The sequence below is a fragment of the Mus caroli genome, unplaced genomic scaffold (genome assembly GCF_978045245.1).
Source record: "Mus caroli unplaced genomic scaffold, Mus_caroli_1 scaffold_18, whole genome shotgun sequence".
Taxonomy (NCBI): domain Eukaryota; kingdom Metazoa; phylum Chordata; class Mammalia; order Rodentia; family Muridae; genus Mus; species Mus caroli.
This window is the reverse complement of record NW_028227273.1, coordinates 25,081,587-25,094,399: the sequence shown is the minus strand read 5'-3', so window position 1 is coordinate 25,094,399 and position 12,813 is coordinate 25,081,587.

Here is a 12,813-nt window from a genome sequence, read left to right as displayed (position 1 = left end):
TAATATAGGCACAAATCATATTGGGTAAGAATAAATAGATGGATAGATGATGGATGGATAGATAGATAGATAGATAGATAGATAGATAGATAGATAGATAGATAGATGTAAAGTAAAAATAAAATTTAAAGGCTCTGGCATTACGCCGTGGTGGTGTACACCTTTAATCCCAGGACTGGGGAGGCAGAGTCAGGCAGATTTCTGAGTTCAAAGCCAGCCTGGTCTACAGAGTGAGTTCCAGGACAGCCAAGGCTACACAGAGAAACCCTGTCTCAAACACACACACACACACACACACACACACACACACACACACACAGAGAGAGAGACACACACAAACTTTAATAGGCTCTGGCATTACATTATCAGACAAAGACCTCCAAAGATACCACTACTGCATTTGTTTACTCTTGGCCATCGACTTCGAGACAACGACCTTTAAGAGTAGTTTGTTTCCCCACTGAGACTCCCTTATAGAACTTTTCTATTTGTAAGTGGTTTTCAATTGGAGATTGCTTCTGATTAAGGATAGGAGTGTGTGTTCATTTCTCTGTTCAGCTCTAGGACCACCTTTGGGGTATATCAGTGCAGGTCCTGTGCATGCTGCCTCAGTCTCAATGAGTTCCTATGATCATTGGGCCATCTGTGTTTAGAAGACCTTGTTTCTCCTTGATGGCCTTCATCCCTTCTGGATCTTGCACTCTTCTGCTTTCTGTAGGGTTCTCAGAACTCAGAGGGAAACAACTTATTAGAGCTATCATATCTAAGGTTGGGTGTTTGAAGGTCTCTCACTCTCTGCATATTTTTTGGCTGTGGGTCTCTGTATTTTTTTCCTCATCTGCTTCACAAGGAAGCTTCTCTGATGATGACTGAACAATACATTGATCAATGAGTATATTAGAATATTATTAGCAGTCACTGTATGGTAACGTTTCTTTTGTAGAGCAGTAGTATTTGGTTTTCCCCTAGATTCCTACCTATGGAGTCTCAGGCTTTTGGTTATCCAAGCAGAGTCAAGTATAAGTTCTATCTTGTGGAGTAGACATTAAATCTAATCAGACATTGGTCATCACTGCCACAACCTTTCTTTTACCATTCATTGCTCTAACATGTCTTGCAGGCAGTACACCACCATAGATCAAAGGGTTCGAGTAAAAGTTGGTATTTGTTTTTCTCATTTGATGACATCCAACCACTTTCCAGTACCAAGAACACTATCCAGTATGGTTAAGGGCTCTAAGTAAGAACCATATTAACTTCTCTGTGTTCAATGAGTTGTGTAGGTATTATTTTCAGCAATAGAGACTTGCCATCAATTTGTAGAGCACAGCTTAGGGCCTTTGCAATGGCACATATTCTTTGGAGATTTCCATGGAAACCTTATTTGTCATGAATTGGTCTAAAGCTTTGTCAAAGTCTTTTATGAATCTAAGGAGACTATCACTATAATGGTGGATCGCATCTATTGATTTATGTGTGTTGAACTGCCTGCAAATATCTGGTAGATCATGGTAGATGATGTTTTTATTGTATTTTTTATTTGGTTTGAATGTATTTTATGGAGTATTTTATGCATATGTTCATAAGGAAAGGTAGTCTGTATTTTTTTTCTTTGTTGCGTCTTCATTTTGTTTAAGTATCATGGTAACTATGGCCTCATAAAGTTAATTGGACAATATTCCTTTTGTTTTGAAAGTCTGGTAGAATTCTACACTAAAGCCATCTGGCCCTAGGCTTTTGTTGTTGTTAGTTGTTGTTTTGTTTTGTTTTGTTTTTTGTAGATTTTTAACCAGTGCTTCTATTTCATGAGAAGTTATAGGTCTGTTTAAATTGCTCATATGATATTTATTTAACTGGTCAGTGGTATGTATAGAGAAAAATTATCCATTTATTTTAGATTTTCCTATTTGGTAAGATACTACTTTCTAAAGTAGTTCCTTATTATTCTTTGCATTTCCTAAATGCCTGTTGTAATGTCACCTCTCATCATCTCTAATTTTCTCAGTTTCTATCTTCTCTCTCCACTTTTTGGTTAATTTCTATCTTGACCCAGTTTTCATTTAGTAGGGAGTTGTTCAGTTTCCATGAGTTTGTAGGCTTTCTGTATTCTGTGGTTGATATCTATCTTTAATCCATGGTGGTCAGATAAGATATAGTGTGTTATTACTGTTTTCTTGTATCTGTTGAGACTTGCTTTGTGTTCATATATGCAGTCAATTTTGGAAAAAGTTTCATGAGGTACAGAGAAGATACATCCTTTTTTTTTTTTTTTTTTTTCAAGACAGGATTTCTCTGTATAGCCCTGGCTGTCCTAGAACTCACTTTGTAGACCAGGCTGGCCTCGAACTCAGAAATCCACCTGCCTCTTCCTCCCAAGTACTGGGATTAAAGGCATGCGCCACCATGCCTGGCTTAAGATACATCCTTTTGTATTTGGTAGAATGTTCTGCAAAAATCTGTTAGATCCATTTGACTTATAATATCAAGTAACTCCAGCATCTCTCTGTTCAGTTTCTGGTTGGATAACATGTCTATTTGAGTGAGTAGGGTGTTGAAGTCACCCACTATCACTGTATGACAGTCAATTGGTGATTTATGCTGTAGTGCTGTTTCTCTTAACTTTATTGCCCTTGTGTATGGGGCATAGTTGAATTGAGACATCATTTTGTTGGATTTTTCTTTTATGTGTATGTAGTGTCCTACTCTATCTCTTCTTTTTGGTTTGAAGTATTTCTACATTTATAGTGATTGAAAGTTGTTCTGGGTATAGTAATGTAGGCTGGAATTTGTGGTCTCAGAATTTGTAGGACATCTGTCCAGGCCCTTCTAGCTTTTAGAATCTTCATTGATAAATCAAGTATTATTCTAATAGATCTGCCTTTATATTTTATTTTCCCCTTTCAGCTTTTTTATATACTTTCTTTTTTTCTGTTCATTTAGTGTTTTGATTATAATGTACTGAGGGCAATTTGTTTTCTGGTTTGTTTTATTTGGTGTTCTGTAAATAGGCATCTCCTTTAGATTGGGAAAGTATCTTCTATGATATTGTTGAAAGTATTTTCTGTGCTTTTAAACTGAATTTCTTCTCCTTCCTTTATTCTTGTTATTCCTAGATTTGGTCTTTTCATAGTGACCCAAATTGGATAACTATGAATTTTTTTTGCCTGGAATTTTGTTTAGATTTAACATTTTCTTTGACTGGGTGTCCATTTCTTCTATCTTTTCTTCAATGGCCAAGATTCTCTCTTTCAGCTCTCTGATTCTATCAGAGAGGCTTACCTGTGAGGTTCGTGTTTGAGTTCCTAAATGTTCATTTCCAGATTTTTCCAGTTTTACTTTTCTTTATTGATTTTATTTCCACTTTCAGGTATTTAACTGTTTTACTCATTTCCTTCCAACTTTGTGTGTGTTTTCATAAATTTCTTTATGGGATTTATTCATTTCTTCTTCTAGGACCTCTATCACATTCAAAAAGACTTACTTAAGGTCTGTGTTCTGTGGTTTCACTATGTTGCACTTCTCATGGCCTACTATAGTGGGGTTACTGGGCTGTAGTGTGGGCATGCTGTCTTGGCTGCTAGAAATTGTGATTTTCACCATTGTCCAGACAGTGGGTTTGAGGCAATTTAAATTCTAGATGCTGATATCTGGTCTTGTCTTTGTGGGGTGTATTGTTCCTTGGTTTCTGTTGCTCTCTCTGGTTCTTAGGAGAGAATGGTAATGATAGCTGTGTGTTGCCTGGTAGGAAAGGCTTCTGGGATCCTGCTACATATGGCCCCTGGGATTTCTGGATGCAATGTGTTTCTAGGAATTGGAAACTGATGTGGAGATGCGCTAGAAGAGTTAAGAGGGCCCATTGGGAGGGAAAGGGGGTGTTCTACAATGATCTGCTTATTCTCGTGAGAATGAGGACCAAGAGTAAGGGAAGACCACATCAGGCATTCTGCTTCTGAGGTAAGAATGAGACATCAGGACTGAACTTGGAAGGAAAGAGGGGGAGTGAAGATTTGAAGTTAGCCACCTACCTGCTTCTCTGGAAATCTTGGTGGGAGGGTTCCCAGTAATTCCTGGTGGAGTTTAGGACTCAAAGAGATGAATGAGGAGGTCGTGTGGAGAAGACCTATGCAATCAGCTAGAGATCGAACAGAGAGAAAGGGAGGCCCACCAGGTGGACTGCTACAGTTTGTAACTTGGAGAAGAGCAAAAACCTGTTTCTTCTTAGGCCCCGAACTTCAATTTCAGTATGTCAAGACAATAAGAGTGTGGGATCAGTACTAAGCTTTGCCCTCTCCCTGGGCTTTGTCAGATGACCAGTTTAAAAGCTGCTGCTTATAGGATTTTTAACACCTCAAGGCCTCCTTGGCTTTTTGATGTTGGTGTTGATTTTTCATCTACAACCATTATAGCTGATCTCCATAGGAAAACTGGTCAACAGGAAGCTAAGTGTGCCTCTACTGGATATGTAAACATCCTAATTATATTTTAATGGCCACATTCTTTAATTTGAGAAAATCCTTGGGAAAATTTCTCATAATGTTTAGAGCTTTGGATGTGTTGCTTTTTACTTGTTTTTTTTTTAAAAATTTAAATTTATTTATTTTGTGTATGAGTACACTGTAGCTGTCTTCAGACACACCAGAAGAGGGCACCAGATCCCATTACAGATGGTTGTGAGCCTCCATGTGATTGCTGGGAATTGAACTCAGTACCTATGGAGGAGCATTCAGTGCTCTTAACCACTGAGCCATCCCTACAACACCTTAATTTTTTTTTTTAACTATTGCAAACCCAGTAAAATTTTTTAGCTAATTTTTAAAGGAGGCTCACATAAAAACAGCAGAAAATTGTGAATCTCAGCTTATAAACATCGACTTGTTGTTTTGTAGGTCAGCCATGCCTCTTTATTCTCAATGATCTCAATCCTACTAAAGGAATTGACTCATTCTGTTTCTATCTAGACTTGAATGATTTCCTAACTAACCTTATGGTTGTGAAAGTCATCCTTCTCCTGTCCTTTCTCTTTCCCCTCCCAGACTTAAGGCTCCAGGGAGGGGGGAGCAAGGGAGCACCCTCTCAGAGGCAAAGGGAAGGGGAAGTGGGATAGGGAACTGTGGGAGAGGGACTAGAAGGAGGGAATATAAATGAATAAAATAACTAATGAAAAAACAAGAAAGAAATGTATCCTTCTATTGGAGTAAACTCTCTAAAACACAAATCAGAACAAGCTGCCATACTTTATTGCTGTGTGTCTTAAATGATGACATTAAAATATGCAAATATCCTTCAAGGCTCTCATTTTCCATTTAAAAGTTAAATTTCTTTAATCATCTGTTTCATGTGGCTACCTCCTGTCCATCTAACAAACGTCCTCATATACACAAGTGGACATGGCAGCTATAAAGCAAGTATCCAAGTTCTCATGATAGACGTTTGTGGGAATAACCATGACAAGAATTGTGAAGGTCTCTGGCCATGAGCAATCTAGGCAGGCTGGTTGCCTCTGCCCCAGCCTGGGTAAGCTCGAAAGTACATCATTCCTGGGTCAAGTTTCTAGTAAGCTCAAGCTCATGAGGTCCTCTAAGACAGAAACCCCGAAACAGAGAATTTAGTTGAGCCACCCCAACTCCCATCTCACACAAACTGTGAGGAAGGCATGTGTAGTGTTTTATTTGAGCTAATGTGTCTGTGGGGACACTGTCACCCAGCAGCAGAGCACCTACTCATCATGTTTTCAAGCCACATGCTTTTTTTAAAAAATTGTTTATTTACTTACATTCCAAATGTTGAACCCCTCCAGATTCCTCCTCCCAGAGTTATTCACCCCACTTCCCCTTCCCTTTGCTTTTTAGAGGATACCCCCCACACCAGTATCCCCCTTCCCTAAGGCATCAAGTCTCTACAAGATTAAACACATCCTCTCCCACTGAGCCCCATCAAGGCAGTCCTCTGCTATATGTGCCAAGGGCCTCTGACAAGCCCTTGTATCTCTTAGGTTGGTGACTTGATCTGTGAGAACTCCCAGGGATCAAGGTTAGTTGATACCGTTGTTCTTTCTATGGGGTAACCATCCCCTTCAGTTCCTTCAGTCCTTACCCTAACTATTCCATAGCGGTCCCCAACCTCAGAACAATGATTGGCTATAAGTGTCTGCATCTGTCTCAGTCAGCTGATGGTAGAGCCTCTCAGAGGACAGCCATGCTAGGCTCCTGGCTGCAAGCACATCAGTACTTGGGATGGATCCCAAGTTGGGCAGATCACTGATTAGCCATTCCTTTAGTCTCTGCTCTATTTTTGTCCCCCAGGGATAAAAGCCTGTTGTGGATAACCCTGGGGTTAATTATAGTTGATATTATTTCTGTTCTCCCGTGAGTGAGTGGTCATGAACAAGGAATCAGCACTCAGGTGATTTCCTGTAAACCTGCTTCCCACCTTGATTTGTAAAACAAAGGAGAGCTGATGATTGGGCAGATAAAAGGGAAGGTAGAGCAGAAGGTGAGAGGGAGAGAGGAAGGAGGAAAATGGAAGAGGGAGAAGATGCAGAGGAGGAGGAGGAAGAAGAAAAGCAGAGTAGAAGCAAATGGCCTGGAGAAACCACAAATTCTAAGGGGTCTTATAAGCTGTAGAAGATGGTAGTGTAGTAGTAGATCTGCCCAATCTAGGCTCACAGCATGTAATCATATTAACTGTGTTGTGTTTTCATTTCCGGGGCATATTTGGTGGAGATTAACTGCAACAAAATGGTGCCCAACTTATTTATTTGAATTCAACTAACCTGAGATAAAAATTCACTATCCCCATCCCCAGCCCCTGAATGGGGCTTGAGCAGTGACCTAGACTATAGCAGTATGGATTTGAAGTTGACTAGATTTTGTCCCCCAGGGAGAAAAGCCACATGCTTTTTAGCTTTATGTGGTCCTCATTTTCAATGATGCCACCAACCTACTTCTGTTCCACTAGTAGTTAACTTTCTGATGAAAAAATTATTCATTCCCACAAAGTCTGTGAATTCTTTTCTGAGTCTGACAAAATACAAATAATTATTCACATTGTCACACAGCCTAATTAGTGAAAGTGTTGGCTTTTACATGGGTCACAGCAGATTCATGCTAGTGTTTAGGGATGTGTGATTTGGCCCACACAGAATTATCTTCTGGAAAATTCTCCTTAGTGTGGCAGTACTGAAGTGGCAGAAATTTCCACGGTGAGTGCCTGAAAAGCTGCTAGACACAAGAGTGACAGAACACACTAAATTAATCCTGCTAAAGGGCTGGTATAGAAAGAACAGATCTAACCCATTCCTACTCGTCCTGTTTGACCATGAAATCTCTTTTGCTAGGATGTACTCCTACCATGACACCAGTGGTCATGTAACCTGACTAAAGAAGTCTTAACGGAAACCATATTAGTAAGGCTGCTCTAAACTTTTAGTCTCCAATACTATGAGCTAAATAAACTCCTTTAATTAAAAAATACTTAACTTCAAGTATGTTTTTTTTCTTTTTTTTTCTTTATTTTTTTAATTAGGTAATTTCCTCAATTACATTTCCAATGCTATCCAAAAAGTCCCCAATACACTCCCCCCCAGTCCCCCACCCACCCACCCCCACCCCTTGGCCCTGGCATTCCCCTGTACTGGGGCATGTAAAGTTGGCAAGTCCAATGGGCCTCTCTTTCCAGTGATGGCCTACTAGGCCATCTTTTGATAGAAATGCAGCTAGAGACAAGAGCTCTGCGTTACTGGTTAGTTCATAATAATGATCCACCTATGGGGTTGCAGTTCCCTTTAGCTCCTTGGGTACTTTCTCTAGCTCCTCCATTGGGGGCCCTGTGATCCATCCAATAGCTGAATGTGAGCATCCACTTCTGTGTTTGCTAGGCCCCGGCATTGTCTCACAAGAGACAGCTATATCTGGGTACTTTCAGCAAAATTTTGCTACTGTATGCAATGGTGTCAGCGTTGGTAAGCTGATTATGGGATGGATCCCTGGATATGGCAGTCTCTAGATGGTCCATCCTTTCTTCACAGCTCCAAACTTTATCTCTGTAACTCTTTACATGGGTGTTTTGTTCCCAATTCCAAGAAGGGGCACAGTGTCCACACTTTGGTCTTCGTTCTTCTTGAGTTTCATGCATTTAACAAATTGTATCTTATATCTTGGGTATCCTAAGTTTTGGGCTAATATCCACTTATCAGTGAGTACATATTGTGTGAGTTCCTTTGTGATTGTGTTACCTCACTCAGAATGATGCCCTCCAGGTCCATCCATTTGGCTAGGAATTTCATAAATTCATTCTTTTTAATAGCTGAGTAGTACTCCATTGTGTAAATGTACCACATTTTCTGTATCCATTCCTCTGTTGAGGGGCATCTGGGTTCTTTCCAGGTTCTGGCTATTATAAATAAGGCTGCTATGAACATAGTGGAGCATGTGTCCTTCTTACGGGTTGGAACATCTTCTGGATATATGCCCAGGAGAGGTATTGCTGGATCCTCTGGTAGTATTATGTCCAATTTTCTGAGGAACTGCCAAACTGATTTCCAGAGTGGTTGTACCAGCTTGCAATCCCACCAACAATGAAGGAGTGTTCCTCTTTCTCCACATCCTCGCCAGCATCTGCTATCACCTGAATTTTTGATCTTAGCCATTCTGACTGGTGTGAGGTGGAATCTCAGGGTTGTTTTGATTTGCATTTCCCTGATGATTAAGGATGTTGAACATTTTTTCAGGTGCTTCTCTGCATTTGGTATTCCTCAGGTGAGAATTCTTTGTTCAGTTCTGAGCCCCATTTTTTAACGGGGTTATTTGATTTTCTGGAGTCCACCTTCTTGAGTTCCTTATATATATTGGATATTAGTCCCCTATCTGATTTAGGATATGTAAAGATCCTTTCCCAATCTGTTGGTGGTCTTTTTGTCTTATTGACGGTGTCTTTTGCCTTGCAGAAGCTTTGCAACTTTATGAGGTCCCATTTATCCATTCTCGATCTTACAGCGCAAGCCTTTGCTGTTCTATTCAGGAATTTTCCCCCTGTACCCATATCTTCGAGGCTTTTCCCTACTTTCTCCTCTATAAGTTTCAGTGTCTCTGGTTTTATGTGGAGTTCCTTAATCCACTTAGATTTTACCTTGGTACAAGGAGATAGTAATGGATCAATTCCCATTCTTCCAAATGATAACCTCCAGTTGTGTCAGCACCATTTGTTGAAAATGCTGTCTTTTTTCCACTGGATGGTTTTTGCTCCCTTGTCAAAGATCAAGTGACCATAGGTATGTGGGTTGATCTCAGGGTCTTCAATTCTGTTCCATTGGTCTACTTGTCTGTCGTTATACCAGTACCATGCAGTTTTTATCACAATTGCTCTGTAGTACAGCTTTAGGTCAGGCATGGTGATTCCTCCAGAGGTTCTTTTATCCTTGAGAAGAGTTTTTGCTATCCTAGGTTTTTTGTTGTTCCAGATGAATTTGCAGATTGCCCTTTCCAATTCGTTGAAGAATTGAGTTGGAATTTTGATGGGGATTGCAATGAATCTGTAGATTGCTTTTGGCAAGATAGCCATTTTTACAATGTTGATCCTGCCAATCCATGAGCATGGGAGGTTTTTCCATCTTCTGAGATCTTCTTTAATTTCTTTCTTCAGGGACTTGAAGTTCTTGTCATACAGATCTTTCACTTCCTTAGTTAGAGTCACGCCAAGGTATTTTATATTATTTGTGACTATTGAGAAGGGTGTTGTTTCCCTAATTTCCTTTGCTTGTTTATCCTTTGTGTACAGAAAGGCCATTGACTTGCTTGAGTTAATTTTATATCCAGCTACTTCACCGAAGCTATTTATCAGGCTTAGGAGTTCTCTGGTGGAATTTTTAGGGTCACTTATGTATACTATCATATCATCTGCAATAAGCGATATTTTGACTTCTTCTTTTCTGATTTGTATCCCCTTGATCTCCTTTTGTTGTCTAATTGCTCTGGCTAGGACTTCAAGTACAATGTTGAATAGGTAGGGAGAGAGTGGGCAGCCTTGTCTAGTCCCTGATTTTAGTGGGATTGCTTCCAGCTTCTCACCATTTACTTTGATGTTGGCTACTGGTTTGCTGTATATTGCTTTTATCATGGTTAGGTATGGGCCTTGAATTCCTGATCTTTCCAAGACTTTTATCATGAATGGGTGTTGGATTTTGTCAAATGCTTTTTCAGCATCTAACGAGATGATCATGTGGTTTTTGTCTTTGAGTTTGTTTATATAATGGATTACATTGATGGATTTTCGTATATTGAACCATCCTTGCATCCCTGGGATGAATCCTACTTGGTCAGGATGGATGATTGTTTTGATGTGTTCTTGAATTCAGTTAGCGAGAACTTTTTTTTTCCTTTTTTTTTTTTTTTTGTTTTTTGTTTTTTGTTTTTTGTTTTTTCGAGACAGGGTTTCTCTGTGTAGTCCTGGCTGTCCTGGAACTAACTTTGTAGACCAGGCTGGCCTCAAACTCAGAAATCCGCCTGCCTCTGCCTCCCAAGTGCTGGGATTAAAGGCATGCACCACCACGCCCGGCTAGCGAGAACTTTATTGAGGATTTTTGCATCAATATTCATAAGGGAAATTGGTCTGAAGTTCTCTATTTTTGGTGGGTCTTTATGTGGTTTAGGTATCAGAGTAATTGTGGCTTCATAGAATGAGTTGGGTAGAGTACCTTCTGATTCTATTTTGTGGAATAGTTTGTGAAGAACTGGGATTAGTTCTTCTTTGAAGGTTTGAAGAACTCTGCACTAAACCCATCTGGTCCTGGGCTTTTCTTGGTTGGGAGACTATTAATGACTGCTTCTATTTCTTTAGGGGATATGGGACTGTTTAGATCATTAACCTGATCTTGATATAACTTTGGTACCTGGTATCTGTCTAGAAACTTGTCCATTTCATCCAGGATCTCCAGTTTTGTTGAGTATAGCTTTTTGTAGAATGATCTGATGGTGTTTTGGATTTCTTCAGGGTCTGTTGTTATGTCTCCCTTTTCATTTCTGATTTTGTTAATTAGAGTACTTTCCCTATGCCCTCTAGTGAGTCTGGTTAAGGGTTTATCTATCTTGTTGATTTTCTCAAAGAACCAGCTCCTTGATTGGTTGATTCTTTGAATAGTTCTTCTTGTTTCCACTTGGTTGATTTCACCCCTGAGTTTGATTATTTCTTGCCGTCTACTCCTCTTGGGTGAATTTGCTTCCTTTCGTTCTACAGCTTTTAGGTGTGTTGTCAGGCTGCTAATGTGTGCTCTCTCTAGTTTCTTTTTGGAGGCACTCAGAGCTATGAGTTTTCCTCTTAGAAATGCTTTCAATGTGTCCCATAAGTTTGGGTATGTTGTGGCTTCGTTTTCATTAAACTCCAGAAAGTCCTTAATTTCTTTCTTTATTCCTTCCTTGACCAAGGTATCATTGAGAAGAGTGTTGTTTAGTTTCCACGTGTGTGTTGGCTTTCTATTATTTATTTTGTTATTGAAGATCAGTCTTAGTCCATGGTGATCTGATAGGGTGCATGGGACAATTTCAATATTTTTGTATATATTGAGGCTTGTTTTGTGACCAATTATGTGGTCAATTTTGGAGAAGGTACCGTGAGGTGCTGAGAAGAAGGTATATCCTTTTGTTTTAGGATAAAATGTTCTGTAGATATCTGTCAGATCCATTTGTTTCATAACCTCTGTTAGTTTCACTGTGTCCCTGTTTAGTTTCTGTTTCCGTGATCTGTCCATTGGTGAAAGTGGTGTGTTGAAGTCTCCCACTGTTATTGTGTGAGGTGCAATGTGTGCTTTGAGCTTTACTAAAGTATCTTTAATGAATGAGGCTGCCCTTGTATTTGGCGCATAGATATTCAGAATTGATAGTTCCTCTTGGAGAATTTTACCTTTGATGAGAATGAAGTGCCCTTCCTTGTCTTTTTGGATGACTTTGCGTTGGAAGTCAGTCTTATCAGATATTATAATGGCTAATCCAGCTTGTTTCTTCCTACCATTTGCTTGGAAAATTGTTTTCCAGCCTTTCATTCTGAGGTAGTGTCTATCTTTTTCTCTGAGATGAGTTTCCTGTAAGCAGCAAAATGTTGGGTCCTGTTTCTGTAGCCAGCCTGTTAGTCTATGTCTTTTTATTGGGGAGTTGAGTCCATTGATATTAAGAGATATTAGGGAGAAGTAATTGTTGCTTCCTTTTATTTTTGTTGTTAGAGTTGGTGTTCTGTTTTTGTGGCTGTCTTCTTTTAGGTTTGTTGAGGGATTAACTTCTTGCTTTTTCTATGACGTGGTTTCCGTCCCTGTATTGTTTTTTTTCTGTTATTATCCTTTGAAGTGCTGGATTCGTGGAAAGATAATGTGTGAATTTGGTTTTATCATAGAATAATTTGGTTTCTCCATCTATGGTAATTGAGAGTTTGGCTGGGTATAGTAGGCTGGGCTGGAAATTGTGTTCTCTTAGTTTCTGTATAACATCTCTCCAGGTCCTTCTGGCTTTCATAGTCTCTGGTGAAAAATCTGGTGTAATTCTGATAGGCTTGCCTTTATATGTTACTTGACCTTTTTCCCTTACTGCTTTTAGTATTCTATCTTTATTTAGTGCATTTGTTGTTCTGATTATTATGTGTCGGAAGGAATTTCTTTTCTGGTCCAGTCTATTTGGAGTTCTGTAAGCTTCTTGTATGTTCATGGGCATCTCTTTCTTTAGGATTGGGAAGTTTTCTTCTATCATTTTGTTGAAGATATTTGCTGGTCCTTTGAGTTGAAAATCTTCATTCTCATCTACTCTTATTATCCGTAGGTTTGGTCTTCTCATTTTG